We start from the raw sequence: 16445 nt of genomic DNA on the forward strand, positions 1-16445 counted from the left end.
ACATGTGCAAGACACATACACATGCAGGATGGTTCTTGAAGAGTGTGCTACAACAGACATGAGATAGTGGGCTGAATTCCCTTCTGAAATGCTACCATGCATTTTGAAACATTGCACAAATGAGACTGCTTTCCTCTTTCCAAAGGTCTCTTGATGGATACTTCTGGCATGTCTCTTAAAACCCGATTGATGACAGCCCCTACTTGCTCTGGTGGTTTACTTTTGGTCCTCCTAAATATCTTGCTGAGTTAATGCATCCATTTTGTGAACTTTGAGTATAGTTGTCAAGGAGAAAATGATTTATTTTCTTTGCATCTGGTAATGATGGAATATTTGACTCAAACATTCCCAAGTCAGTAAACTCCTATTAAAGCAAGTGCATCATACCATTGGGAAATGTCCATCAGCCCAGTGGAAGGAACATGGCAAAACATACCTGGTTGTCATGCATCCAAATGCATTGGTCCTGGGCACGAATTATTTATCATATTTAAAAAATTGTCTTCCTGGTTATTTCGATTCAGAAGAAACATGCTATAGTTCCTCATTCCTTTTTTCTTGTGATGTTACCTGACTGGATAAATCTGGCAGATGCAGTTTAAAATGAATATCATCACTTGGTATGCCAATAAAGGTATTGAAAAAATTGAATATCATCACGTCAGTCTGACAGTTGCTAAGGCAGTGCACTAGGTAAAACAAGGTATTCAGTCGTTTCAAATGCTCATCAATACTTTATGATCATTTCCTCCTCGTTTTCCATATTCAGTTGTAAACCTTTTTTCTGAGAAAGAACAAGAAGAAAGCAGATTTACCAGAACCTGGATGATGGAGTATCCATGGCCGTTTGCAGAAAGCTGAGGAAATGGCTTCTGCCCTTCAAACTAATTGTGAAAATCACACCAGCAATTGCAACAGACGAACCTGTTGAAGACATTTCATTTTAGACAGCTACAGACTCTCAGACTTGTAAATATTTATAACCAAAAACCTGTTCAGTCCTGAGACACTGGAAGCACATGAGAAATACTGTTTATTTTACAATATTATACTAGAAGATGAAAAACTGTAGTTCAAGTGCTCGTTTTGTAATTTTTGTATTCTCTGTATTTTTGTTTTTGTTTTTTCTTTTTAGTTATTTGTTTATGTGATTTATAATTTGTTATGTTTTCTTTTTTGATTAAAACTAATAAAAAATTTATATATATAAATATAAATTTTTATTAGTTTTAATCAAAAAAGAAAACATAAAAAATTATAAATCACACACACACACACACACACACACACACACACATATATATAAAGAAATACTGGGGGAAGTAGACAAACAAAAGAGTACCAAAAATGTAGCACAAGTAGACCGGTTTTATATTTCATTTTCTAAATATTACAATAAATCAAAAATAATCAGTGCCAGGGGCCCAAGCGGTCAGCAGTCAGCCATCTTTGCACAAGTTGATCAGAAAAGTGTGTGTCTGAGACCACGGGCCCCTTACCAAGGAACTAAAGAGAAGACCACAACCTGCAGGCTTTTCCTTGTCTCTGATGGATTCGCTGGCCGAACACCCAGGAGTGGCATGGCATGAACTGGGAGCATAATGCTCATGCTTTTACCTGTGTTTTCTATACTTTTTAAAACCTCACCTGTGCATACATCATTGATATCACCTTGCAGACAATTTTGTGGGCCTTGCCACTTGGCTCCTGGTGCCTAATTTGAAATCTGTTACTGATGGACATAGAAGCCAAAACACTTTGCTAAATGATTGTAAGAGTCCCTGTATTTTGTGGGACAAGTGTACACTTTTGTGACTGGCTGCATCCTGACAAGACCTAAATCTTACTTGAATGAGTCACTGGGGATGTGGGGTGGGGGGAGGTGTGAATTTCCTGCATTCCTCTTTCCAATCAGCTCCCAGTAATGTAGGAGGAGATTTGCCCCAGATCTGCATCAGCCAAGAGGGAATCGCTCTGTCAGTCTCAATGTAAAGGTGCAGCAGGATGACCTATATGAAGGCTGCCTGCATCTCTGTGTGAGCCCTTATTCCGGCCTTGCTCCTTCGTTCTAACCAAGATGCACATTCAGTACAGTGAGCCCTGTAGAAGTACAGAGGTAGCAGTGTTCCTCTGATGGCATTTACCCTTCTGCTTCAATTTCATTCCCCTGCTGCTCCCGCCCACCACAGGGTTCCACGCTCTTTTCCAGGCAGTTCCAGGCAGTATGGTGAAGTGGTTAAAGCGACAGACTAGGATCTCAGGTTCAAATCCCCACTCTGCCATGGAAGAGTGCTGGGCAACCTGGGGCCGGTAACATGCTTGCAGTAGTGAAGGGGGAAATGTTGTAAACCTCTTTGGGTCCCCTTGGGAAGAAAAGTGGAGTATAAATAAAGTAAAATTTTAAAAATTGCATAATAAAAAATCCATGCTGGAATTCTGCAAACAGAAAAAGCAGCCTGGAGGTGGGAGAATTTGCAGCAAAGTGGCAGAAGAATGAAGAAGATGTCCAGCACTCCTTCACCCACCACTTTCTGCCGAAAAACAGCCTCCTCTCCAATTTGACTTTTACTACAAGACGCAACTCATTTAAATATGTATATTGTAACATTTAGTTTGGCTGTTTAGGGGTACAGAAGTGAAGAGTGCCTCCGATTTTAATTGAGAAACCAAGGGTGTCCCTTCACTACGAGAAGTTTGGGAAGCACTGGGCTACATTAATTAAATCTCTGCAACTCTGGCTTAAGTAATGTCCTCTAAACATAAGACGTGAGCTCTGTTTTATGAAAAATACCTCCAAGCCTGCTAATGAAGATCTCCTTGAATGATGTCTGGCCGCATATGGATGCCATTTGGAATGAACAGTGAGAACGTCCAGGTCAGCCTGCACTTTAGTGTCTGTCTATCCATCTGTTTTCACATTACTTGCAAATTATAGAATCCTCCAGACCCAAATGATCATAAATCAGAGCTATGAGCATGTACGTTTTCCCCATCTGTCATAAAACAATGAATTAAATTCAGGGCTGTCAAAATAACGGGGCTGCAGATTTGCCTTCTTCTGAGCAGAAGGAATACAAAGCTCCATCTCATTGCCATAATTTATTGCCTCCCTGGGAGATGTGGGCGATTAGGGCTTGGCCCACCAACACACAGAAAAACAGTAGGAACTCCAATAACTCCAAATGGAAATCTTGGGTCAAATTTATCAAACCAATCAGAGAGAAATCTATTTCTGTTTGGAGAAGGAGGAGATATATTGCATGTTTAGTGTACGAGGAGAGCTTTGGAACATTTGGCTATTCGGTATTTGTGAGTTTTGGAATTCCTAGCTTAAATAGTATCACCAAAGGGCCATGTGATGTATTAGACATGGGCACCTTTTTTAGCCAAATAAAATATACAACGGCAAGCAAAGAGGTTTTTCAATGTTAACAACAACATATTTGTGCAAATGATGTAACTGAAAATTTTCTAGGTAGAACTTTTTTTTATAAAGCAAAGCTTTAGCACTGGAAAAACACACTGGTCCAAAAAAAAAAAAAACCCTAAAAAAGACCATCAGCAACAAAACCCCCAAATTGGCAAATATGTTGCATTGCTTTGCAAAGAAATGCATGCCTCTCTGTAAAAGTGTAATTTAAACCATATAGTTTGAAGAAAATTAAATGTTTTTTTTTCATTTTTTAAAAATTAATGACAAAACATCCCATTTGTTAGAGCTCATACTGAAAATAAAAGCCAGTGCCATAGATTCCAAATGTAAGTTCTATTGATGATAAACATGAGAACAAATATGAATCAAAAGTTGCTGGTTTGGAGGAGGGGCTCATGTAATATAAATGCAATCCTAAACCCTTCTAAGCCAATGGACCCATGGATTTCAATGGTCTTAAAAGGGTTTGTCTCTGCTGTTGGCTGATCTTGGATCGTAATAATTGAAATGCAGGAATGAAGAAGACTGGCCCAGAAGTAGCCCCAAGCTCTTAACTTGATATACCTTCACCTTATGTTGCCCTTCTAGCTCTGGTAGATCAGCAGTAGAGAAACCCCCTGTCTCTGTCCGACCAGCAATGGTGGTCTTGTCTGGATTAATCTTCCATTAGTTAACCCTCAGCCACTTGACCACAGCCTCCAGGCACCAAGGGCCAAAATACACGATAATGTGACACGGGTTAGGTCACAGGTATTCAACCCAACTTGTAATCACATGTAATATTGGGGAAAATCACTATTTTGTTGCTCTGCTTGGCTGGGGAATGCTGCACAGAGGGATTAGGGGCTTCAAGCTTCCCTCCCATGCCATTTTCACCAGTGGAAATAGCCACAGAGGGCTGTTTCCCATTGGAGTGCGAGAAAGGGGCAAACAGGCCCCCAGCAGTTTTCTGCAGGTGAAAACAGTGTGGGAGGGAAGCCTGAAGCCCCTCCTCCCCCTTGCAGAGCTCCTGAGCCCTATAGAGCAACATAATGCTTTGAAGACAAGTTCCTTCAATCATACACATGACTAAAAGTTGGGTTGGGCACCCAGGACATAATTCATGTCACACATATTGTGTATTTTGGCCCTTAAAGACAGCCTCAAGGCACTTCACAGATGCACCTCCAATAGGGTTGCCATCTCCAGGTTGGGAAATACTTGGAGAATTTGGGAGTGGAGTCTGAGGAAGGCAGGGTTTGGGGAGGGGACTTCAATGCCATAGAGTCCAATTGCCAAAGTGGCATTTTCTCCAGGGGAACTGATCTCTATCGGCTGGAGATCAGTTGTAATTGCGGGAGATCTCCAACTAATACCTGGAGGTTGTCAAGTTACACAAGGGGATAAAAATGCTGTGTTACATAAGTACAACAAAATACAGCAAAAATACAGCAAAATTAGGCTAACAATCAGGTAAGTGCAAATTGAATATATTCTCAGGTAAGTACTATTACCAATTAATAATTACTATGATACAACATGACACTCTCACATCTTGAATACATCAAACAATGTTGCCATAACTCAAATAACAAGAGGACATCACGTAAGTCCTAATTATAAGTAACTTTTTTTACGTTGGTCTTGAAAGCTTAGTCAGCCTTCCAAAGTTGTTAAATACACGATCTTGTGCTTAACAAGTTAAGTCCATCCTTCTTTCTCTTCCTTTTACAGGCATCCAGTATTTCCACTTGTTTCGATAATTCTTCTTCAAGAAACTTTTTGGACCTCATATAGAAACAGACCACATTCTTGCTGGTTCTTATGAAAAGATAGAACATATGAAAAGATAGAACATATGAGAACTCATATGTTCTATCTTTTCATAAGAACCAGCATGAATGTGGTCTGTTTCTATATGAGGTCCATTGTGTTTCTTGAAGAAGAATTATCGAAACATATGAAAACATATGAAAAGATAGAACATATGAGAACATATGTTCTATCTTTTCATAAGAACCAGCATGAATGCGGTCTGTTTCTATATGAGGTCCATTGTGTTTCTTGAAGAAGAATTATCGAAACGTATGAAAACATATGAAAAGATAGAACATACGAGAACTCATATGTTCTATCTTTTCATAAGAACCAGCATGAATGTGGTCTGTTTCTATATGAGGTCCATTGTGTTTCTTGAAGAAGAATTATCGAAACAGGTGGAAATACCGGAAGAGAAAGAAGGTTGGACTTAACTTGTTAAGCACAAGATCGTGTATTTAACAACTTTGGAAGGTTGACTAAGCTTTCAAGACCAACGTAAAAATGTTACTTATAATTAGGACTTACATGATGTCCTCCTGTTATTTGAGTTATGGCAACATTGTTTGATGTATTCAAGATGTGAGAGTGTCATATTGTATCATAGTAATTATTAATTGGTAATAGTACTTACCTGAGAATATATTCAATTTGCACTTATTGCCTAATTGTGCTGTATTTTTGAGTTACTTATGTAACACCTGGAGGTTGGCAACCCTAACTTGCAGGCTTAAATAATACACAGACAACCTGAAGCTCTCAGTCAATGGTCTGACATAAAGGTTAAAGAGCACAGGGGAGAAAATGGAACCTTGAGACACCCTCTCATCGGATCTCAACTAACTAACCCGTGGAATCACTTGAATTATCATGTGTTCACTGATGAGAAGATCAGTAATGGTAGACCAGCTTCAACAGAAGACAGCTTGCTTATAACTACTAATCTTCCCACAAAATGTGCAGCTGCAGAAAACTGTTCGATGTGTTCTTGGGTGCGCAAGGTAGAAGACAGAGGCATCATAGGCCCGACAGGAACCCCGCAAGAACTGAATGTGTGTCCTAGGTCATTCCCCAGAATCCTTTGCAGGGGTTCCGTAGCAATTAAATTGGTGTGGTGAAGGTCTCCTGAAAGCAGATAATTTGAAAATCACTGCCTGGAGGAATCTTATTCTGACTTCTAAAAGTTCATTTCTCATGGGAGTTTGCCAAACACTTTTGATATTTTCTCCTTCTAACTTTTTTTTTAGTACAACAAAACTCCCTTGTAAGTGAATGTTGGGGCTCGTCTCATTTTCTGCTCCAGTCATGCAACCCAGGCATACAAACTCATTCCAGGTTTTGCATTCAGTTCATTTTTCATAACCCCCTTTCCCTAACTTGTTTATGTTAGCTTAGCCTTCATCAAAATGATGTCTTAATTAAATCTGAAAAATGGACATTTGACTTTACTTTAAGCAATGATTTCGGTCTGCCATTGATATAGAAGTTAGATATACAGAACAGACATACACATTGTATATGGCTCCTGGATTTAAAAAAAATTATCATTGCATTTCCTTAACATCTTTCATCATGTTTTTAGCAATGTTTCAGTCTGAATGGATGTGGGGGATGGGAGGGCCCACTCCACTTATCTGAAAACAAGTTTCTGTAGTCCCTAAGGTAGGGTTTGGAATGGGCTTGGTTCAAACCTTGGCCTGCTTCCTTGGGCCTCAGAGTGGGAGAGGAGTTCTGGTCATCTCAGTTCTCCCTAATCCCCCTGGGTCCTACTTTGGAGTTCTTTGCCTTCTTTTTGGGCAGCCTGGCATTCCAGGAGTCCACGGACAATCCTCCTTGGCCCAGGACTGGTTGGTTTAAATAGAATCATAGAGTTGGAAGGGACCACCGGGGTCATCTATTCCAACCCCTGCACAATGCAGGAAATTTACACTACCCTCCCCCCACACACACCCAGTGACCCCTACTGTCAGATTCTAGGACTCCGTTGCCTCTCAGGAATCATCAACTTTACTCCAGACGTTAGCAGAGAGTTAAAGTAGAATTTATTTGAAAGGAAGGGTACAGTAATCTATGAAACACAACGTTACAATGGCGCCAAATCATTTGGAGGGTATTCTTATAGAGTACACACGCTAGCATGTTTACAAGTAACATCTTTGAAATGCAAAACATCAGAGGTTCCCCAATACCAAGAGAGAGAATTCACACCTTAAGATCAGAGCAGGATTACAATCAGGAAGTCACTTTGAAGTGGAGATCTCTCGAGCCTTTTGGCTGTTGCCTCTTCCTTCCCACGGGAAGGAGAGATGAAACGAAAGTCACCTCGCTATCCCGGGTCCGATTGCATGCCCTCGCTGACACTCCGCCTCCCCAAAGGCCCCCCCTCCAGATTTCCTGGTTTGTCCGGGTAATGGCGATGGAAATCCGCTACAAGGGTTGGAGCCTGTACGTGAACAGCGGACACCCACTCATCGTGACTGGAATTTAAATGTTTCCAACGCACAAGATATTCCAGTCGGCCCCTGCGCCTCCGAGAATCGAGCACCCTGGAGATTTCAAAGTGCCGTTCGCCCTGTACCATGATGGGAGTTGCCGCTTCGGGTTCGGGGTGCCATTCTGGTGCTTGTAGAAAGGGTTTTAGTAGACTCACGTGAAACACCGGGTGCACCCCTTGTAAGGATTTGGGTAGCTCCAGCTCTACCGTAACCTCATTGATAACTCTGGAGATAGAAAATGGGCCCACAAACCGTTGGCTCAATTTTTTACACGGGCGTAAAGACCTGAGGTTCTTAGTGGAAAGATACACCTTTTCTCCGACCCTCAATTCCCACTGAGGTGTTCTGTGTTTGTCTGCTTGTAGTTTGTACCTATCTTTAGCCTGTTCCAGGTTTTTTACAAGCCAGGGCCAAGTGTTCCTCACTGTGTGAGCCCATTTAGACACCTCGGGGGGATCGCCTTCTGGCGGGGTGGGTACAGCCCCTAATGGTCCAAAATCCATTCCATAAACTGCTTTGAATGGGCTCACCCCGGTTGCAGAGTGCACCGAGTTATTGTAGGCATATTCTGCCAGTGGCAGCAGATCAACCCAATTGTCTTGGTGATAATTAACAAAACAACGCAAATAACATTCCATCACCGCATTAACCCTTTCGGTCTGCCCATCCGTCTGGGGGTGATAGGCAGATGACAAACCCAACTGCACACCTACAATTCCTAAAAACGCTTTCCAGAACTTGGACACAAACACGGAGCCCCTGTCACTCAGGACCTTCCGTGGAAATCCGTGCAATTTGAATATGCAGTGCACAAACAAGCGAGCCAGTTTATGTGCAGATGGCATCCCTTCACACGGCACGAGATGAACTTGCTTAGAGAAAAGATCCGTGATAACCCACAGGACAGTCTTCCCCTGACTGGATGGGAGGTCTGTTATGAAATCCATCCCAATCACTCGCCAGGGTGCCTCGGGAGTTTCTAGGGGCTTTAATAATCCCGGGGGTTTTCCCATCAAACGTTTACTAGTTGCGCACACAGGGCAGGATTTGATAAACACTTCGATGTCTTGGCGCATCCCAGGCCACCAAAACTGTCTTCTTATTAGATGTAAGGATTTAGCAAACCCAAAATGTCCCCCTATTGTTGAACTGTGGCTCCGTTCCAATATCTCCCGCCTCAGTTCCCTGGGCACGTAATGTTTGTTCTTACAGATACCGTTTTTGTCCGTCATCTGGGACGGGATAGATTCTTCCTCCCGCTCTCGCTGAAGGGCCTCCCCCCACCTCGTCCTGACTATCTCTGGGAGGCTTTCTGGAACTGCCCAGAGGCGGGGAATGGCAGCATCCGACCCCGGCAAGGGGGTGGGTACCGGCCCTTCAGCCTGGTCCCTTCGCTCTATTTGGGAGTTTCCCCCCCCTCCCCAGCGGTAGTGGTTGAGAGTTCTCCGGGGACTGCTGGGGATGAGAAGGTGGGAGCGACCACTTCACGAGGGGAACTCGAACTCGAGTCCTGTGCCGCCGCGCGGCTTTGCGCTCTGGTCAGAACTCCTGCACTATTCCCCTCTGCAGTCAAACCCAGGTGTTCCCGTGTGAAAAGAGAACCCACCGGCCGCTCAACCTGACACTCATATTGCGGCATGCGAGACAGTCCGTCTGCTAAGCAGTTTTCTTTCCCAGGCATGTGTTTGATGGTAAAATTAAACTTAGAGAAAAAGGTAGACCAACGCACTTGTTTGGCTGACAGCTTCCGCTGACCCAAAATAGATTCGAGGTTGCGGTGATCAGTACATACCACAAAGGGCTCGGCAGCCCCCTCCAGGAACTGTCGCCAAACCGTGAGTGCATGTTTAATCGCCATTGCCTCTTTTTCCCCAATTGGCCAGTTGAGTTCAGGGCCAGAGAACTTCTTAGAAAAATATGCGCAGGGTCTAAGTCTCCCTTGATCATCCCTCTGAAGGAGCGCGCCTCCCATCGCCTTGTCAGAGGCATCTACCTGTAAGGTGAATGGCCTGGAGCAATCTGGGTGCGCCAGAATGGGTTCAGAGGTAAAGCGCTCCTTAAGAATTTCGAAAGCCGCCTGACACCTGGCGGTCCAAGGTACCTGGTATTGTGCAAATGTGGCCTCTTGCCCCTTCCCCTTGGTTTTAAGCAAATCCGTAATAGGCAAGGCTATTTGAGCGAAATCCTGAATAAAATTTCTATAAAAGTTCGCAAACCCCAGAAACTGCTGAACTTGTTTGCGAGTTCTGGGAGGTTCCCATTCTAACACTGCCTGCACTTTCTCCGGATCCATGCTTAACCCTTGGGGAGATATCACATAACCCAAAAACGACAATTGGTCTTGGTTGAATGCACATTTTGATAACTTAGCATACAAATGATTGTCCCTTAGACGACTCAACACCTCCCGCACCAACTCTCTGTGCTCTGCGGGATCCTTGGAGTAAATTAATAAATCGTCGAGAAATACTATTACACCTTTAAATAGGAGGTCGTGTAGGATCTCATTAATTAATTGCATGAAGCACGAGGGCCCCCCAGACAGACCGAATGGCATGACTAAAAATTCAAACAAACCATAGCAACAAGAAAAGGCTGTTTTAGCTTCATCCCCCTCCTTGATCCGGACCCTGTAGTAGGCTTCCGCCAGGTCAATTTTCGAAAAAACACAACCCTCCTGTAACGCACTCAGGAGATCCGGGATTAAGGGAAGGGGGTAGGCATTAGTTTCAGTAATCGCGTTAAGCCCCCTGTAGTCTACACACAGTCTGAGATCAGATGTACCTTTCTTCTTCACAAAGAAGCAGGGAGAAGAAAATGCAGCCTTGGACGGCCGTATGAAACCCCGCTTCAAGTTCTTGTCCAGAAATTCTCGCAGCACTGTTTTCTCGTGAGGACTCATGGCATAAACTCGAGCCTTGGACGGTTTCACATCCTTAATCAGTTCGATGGCACAGTCCGTTGTGCGATGAGGAGGCAATAAATCACAATCCGTCCCTTCAAATACATCGGAAAAGTCACTATACTCTGGGGGTAACGTGGGCGTCTCCAAAGCAGCGGCGTCTCCCCCTTCCCCTCCAGGTAAATCATCCCGGCTGTGTCTCTCGCACTGGGGAGCTCCAAATACCACCTGCCTTTGTTCCCAATCAATGCTCGGGTTATGCCCCACCAACCAATTGATGCCGAGCACCACCGGGTAGGAAATTTTAGGAACTACCGTGAAGTGGATCTGTTCCCAGTGATTTCCCACCCCCAACCACATCTTGCGAGTGCGCAAATGAACCGCCCCCCCCCCCGCAGGTCACTCCCATCCATTTGATGGAAGTGTAGGGACTGGTCCAGTTCTCGAGTCCCAATTTTCAGACGCTCTACCACCGCCTGATCAATTAGGGTCCGGGAGCACCCGGAATCCACTATAGCCACAACAGCCACAGGTTCCCCCCCTTGGGGGTTTCGTAACACCACAGGTATCAGTAATGTCTCTCCCTGATCACTCACCCTACATGGAGCCGGTTTGGTTTCTTCCGCGGGTGCCCTCTGTGCCGGTTCCCTCACAGAAGGCCGTCCTCGTTTTTTGCCGGTGAGGGGCTTCGGAAACTATCTCGGGTACAACGGTTGTGGAGATCCGATGAGGTTTCAGCTTGCAGGGCCGCCGCCCCACGGCGACCGTTCATCCCCTCCGCTCTCCTGTGCTCCAGATTCCGAGGTGGTGTCGCCTCCCGCTCTTGTGTCGCCCTGTTGCTCGTCCCTTCTGACGGCGTGTTGGTACATTTTGCTGCAAAATGGCCCATCTTCCCACACTGGAGGCAAGCTCCCTCCCTGAACCGACACGCCCTGTCGAGACTGTAGACTCCTCGATGTCTTCCCTCTCGCCGGGGGCCTACTGCGTTGTCCCCTCTCGCGGGCGGGATAGGGGTTGTCTTCGAAGGACGATCCCTGGAGAACTGGAGGGTAAGCTTGCGATTCTCTACCAGAGCTGCCAAACTTATCCACTCCTCCACCGATTCTGGATCTCCCAAAGTCAAACAGCCATCCAGCACTTCCCACCGCAACCCTTCGCGGAAATGCTGGACCTTTGTGGCCTCGCTCCACTCCCGTATCTTGCACGACAAAGATAAAAAGTCTTGTGCATACTCACTTACTGAGCGGGTTCCCTGCTTCAAACGACGCAGGGCAACCTTTGCCTTTTCCCCCCGGTGGGGGTCTTCGAACCTGCGTCGCAGAGCGGACAAGAACTCATCCAGGGATGCCAAAACCCTAGGCATAGTCTCTGCCGCCGTCACTGCCCACTCCACCGCTTCCTTCTCCAGCAGGCTGATCACATACCTGACCCGAGCCTCTTCCGAGGCAAAGGTCTCCCCCTGGTCCTTCATGAAGCCGGAAATTTGGAGTAAGAAGTGAGGCAACTGTGAGCTGGATCCGTCGAAAGATACCTTCAGGTCTCTGGCCGTAGGGCGTCTGGGCGTGGGAGCCTCCCCAACAACGAGCGGTCCAGTAGTCGGCCGCGAATCCGTTTGGGGTGGTTGCACGGGCTGTCCAAGCCCCCTCACTGCCCCTAGAACAGCTGCGAGATCCCGCTGCAAGGTGTCTAGCTGAGTTTGCAGGTCCCGATTCTGCAGAACGAGCATCTGATTCTGTCTGCGTATCAGAGTGGCCGCTTCTGCCGTGAGGGTAGGGGTGTGAGCGAGCGTGGGGTCCTTCCACCCTTCCCCCTCTCCATACCAAGCGGCCAGCGGTCCCCGGTAGAAGTCGCCTCCTGGTTCTGACGCTGCTCTCTGCCGCTGCCCGGCCCCCGAGAGTCGGGGGGTCCACGTCAGCCTTCCAGGGACATCGGTAGGCCCGGGTGGGCGCTGCTCCGGGGTCGCTTCTCCTTGGCCAACCTCAATATCAGCGGGAGTCTGCCGACTTTCCTCTCCCGCGTTGAGCAGCCCCGAGGGTGGTACAGACATCCTAATACTACTTCTGACCCGAAAACAAAAAAGGTTGGGATTGTAACGTACTGTCAGATTCTAGGACTCCGTTGCCTCTCAGGAATCATCAACTTTACTCCAGACGTTAGCAGAGAGTTAAAGTAGAATTTATTTGAAAGGAAGGGTACAGTAATCTATGAAACACAACGTTACAATGGCGCCAAATCATTTGGAGGGTATTCTTATAGAGTACACACGCTAGCATGTTTACAAGTAACATCTTTGAAATGCAAAACATCAGAGGTTCCCCAATACCAAGAGAGAGAATTCACACCTTAAGATCAGAGCAGGATTACAATCAGGAAGTCACTTTGAAGTGGAGATCTCTCGAGCCTTTTGGCTGTTGCCTCTTCCTTCCCACGGGAAGGAGAGATGAAACGAAAGTCACCTCGCTATCCCGGGTCCGATTGCATGCCCTCGCTGACACCTACCCCACAACCAGAAGATGGCCAAAAAACCCTCCAGGATCGGTGGCCAATCTGGCCTGGAGGAAAATTGCTTCCTGACCCCAGAATGGCAATCAGCATTTTCCTAGGCAAGTAAGAAAGGATTATGAGAGCCAAGCACTGTCGCAACCCTTCCTGCCCTCCTTCTCATGATCTGCTTAAGGTTATAGAATCAGCATTGCTGACAGATGGCCATCTAACCTCTTCTTAAAAACCTCCAGGGAAGGAGAGCTTACCACCTCCTGAGGAAGCCTGTTCCACTGAGGAACCGCTCTAACTGTTAGAAAATTCTTCCTAATGTCTAGACGGAAACTCTTTTGATTTAATTTCAACCCATTGGTTCTGGTCTGACCTTCTGGGGCAACAGAAAACAACTCAGCACCATCCTCTATATGACAGCCCTTCAAGTACTTGAAGATGGTTATCATATCCCCTCTCAGTCTTCTCCTCTTTAGGCTAAACATACCCAGCTCCTTCAACTTTTCCTCATAAGACTTGGTCTCCAGACCCCTCACCATCTTTGTTGCCCTTCTCTAGATACATTCCAGCTTGTCTACATCCTTCTTCAATCAATCAACCAATTCAATTTATTATGATCATTGACCAGCAAAGTACATCCTTCTTAAATTGTGGTGCCCAAAACTGAACTCTAGGTGAGGTCTAACCAGAGCAGAATAAAGCGATACCATCACGTGATCTGGACACTATACTTCTGTTGATACAGCCCAAGATCACATTTGCCTTTTTAGCTACCACATCACATTGCTGACTCATGTTCAGTGTTTGGTCTACTAAGACCCCAAGATCTTTTTTGCACACACTACTGCTAAGGCAAGTCTCCCCCATCCTATTAATTATGCATTTGAATATAAAATAGCCTAGCTTATATAGCCTAGCTTATATTTTTGATTTTTGGTTTTTACCATCAAATTGCAACTAACTTATGGTGGGGTTTTCAAGGCAAGAGATGCTGGGAGGTGGTTTGCCACTGCTTGCCTCTGTGTCACAGCCCTGGTATTCCTTGGAGGTCTCCCATCCAAATACTAACTGGGGTCAGGGCTGAGAGTGTATGACTGGCCCAAGGTCACCCAGCAAGCTTCCATGGCGAGAGTGGGGATTTGAACTTGGATTTCCCAGGTCCTAGTTTAACCACAACACCATACCAGCTCTCTTACAGCCTAGCTAGCCGCTTGCCAACTCCACCCCCCTCGTTCCCTTCTGTGGCTGGTTCCTTGTCTTGAGAGACTCTCTCATGCGGCTTGGGCAAGGAGTGAAAGCCCTCTGGTGCCGCCTGCAAGCCCAAGGCTTTGTCACTCCCCTCTGGCCCTCCTCCTGAGCCAGTGTTCAGCTGCTGGGGCAGGACCTCCACGGCCCATTTGCTGCTGTCTCTGCCTGCACTGGGAGCTGTGCCACAGTCATCATACTTGGTGCAGACCCAGCCCTCCTGGATCTCGCCAGCTGCTGGCGGCTCCATGTTGCAGCACGGAGTTTCATGTCCCAGGTGAACTGCAATTGCAGGATGTTGTGGCTCCAGACAATGGGCATGATGTTTTTGCATACATGATATACGAGGGGTGCAAAAATGTATATGTGAAATTCTGGTTTCTAGGACAATGATTTTCATCAGAAGTCAGGATTTCATCTACTGTACTCAAGTAATAGCATTATTTATTATCATTATTATTGTAATCAATGGCCTGATCTAGCCCATCCACTGTGTCTCCAATACACAGCTCTGCACACATGCACACTGCTTACGAAAATCCCTTCAGATTAGGTTTGCCACTTACCTTGGGGTGGTGGGCATTCTCTCGGTTTTGCTGCTGCCTTCCCACTGCTTTCCAAAGAGCAAGAGGTCACTTTGGCAAAAACCCAAAAGTAATGTCACAGCCTCCCCCCCACACACACACACACAAAGCTCCAGAAATTCCCCAAATCTCTATGATCTTTACCATAGAGATTTGGAGAATTCCTAGAGCATCAGAGGGTGTGAGGTCACTTCCTGTTTTGGCAGAAATGACATCACAACTCAGGCTGTCTCAAGGTTTCCACCCACTATTTGCAGGTGCCAGGCTCCAACTCTACTTCAAATGCTGGGAAGGAATGAGGGAAGGAAGAAAACAGGAGTTGGTACTGCTGGAAGCGAAGGACTGAGCAACAATCTCTTTGCACCAAGTACACCAGTTCTATAGAAGAGGCAGTAGAGCTAGCCAGGTGGATAAATCAGATTGTTCTCTATCCTTTACTCTGGTCTGCTCTGCTGCTATCTCTTTGATCTCAGATTGCTATTTTGAAGTATTTCTTTCCTTCTGGCTTTTTGTTCTCTCTCTCTGTGACCTTCAAAGGAGTGAGATCTCTCAGCTGGCAGAGTATGCTAAATATGCAGAGAAGCAGCAGCCTCACTAATTAAAGATAAAGTTGCCATTTATTAAGGAACTACATTTCAGATAGGAAAGCTGCGAAACAGAGAGCCTCTAGCTGTCTAACTTGCTAAGGAGGAAGAGAGGAGAGGAATGATTAGGAAATTAGACCTGAGAATATCAGTCTGAGGACAGACAACAGGAGTGACAAAAGGGAGGAAGCTATCTAGCTGACCTTTTGCCCACCCCCCTGTTGGGTCTTCTTCTCAATTCCTTTGCACTCTAGACATTGTCACTTCCAACACTCTCTCCATCCTTGAGTTAGAAAGATAGCTAGAATGCCTGTCTCTCCTTTCCTATCATGGTATGGATTTCTTGAACAGTAAAGAATAGCTGTTTCCTTCCTAAAGCATCAAGCCGCACATGGACTTTATTCTAAAGCAGGCTTCCCTCCACTTGTGCGTAGCCAGCTCATGTTAACAAATGCTGTTAATAGTGTTCCATCTGACTAGACCAGCTGATAGGTGGCCCCTATATTTGGAATGACATAGAGATTCAGTCCACAGTGGAATAAGTAAGTATTTTAACACATTTTCTAGCATTAATTGCAGTGCAGAAATACAGTAAATACAATCAGATCATGGAGACTGGCCCTCCTGAAAAAGGTCATAGGTTAGAACTAATTCTTTGATAAAGACAAGTATTATTCACAGGACATGATTAACTTTTCCAAACCCTTCTAGTTCTTTGCATCCTATCCCTCTGCTCAGCCAAGTTTGAAGCCTTCCTTACACAGAGAAAGCCCAATGGAGAAAGACTCCTTACAGGGGTCAATTAAGATAGTAAAATGCCTTGCCCAGGTTTCTGTTTGCATTGGATTCTAATTCTGTAATCCTAATCCGATTGCATTATTTTATGCTGTTTGGTTGCATTTTGTAGAATGA

The sequence above is a fragment of the Euleptes europaea genome, chromosome 17, assembly GCF_029931775.1.
Source record: "Euleptes europaea isolate rEulEur1 chromosome 17, rEulEur1.hap1, whole genome shotgun sequence".
NCBI lineage: Eukaryota > Metazoa > Chordata > Lepidosauria > Squamata > Sphaerodactylidae > Euleptes > Euleptes europaea.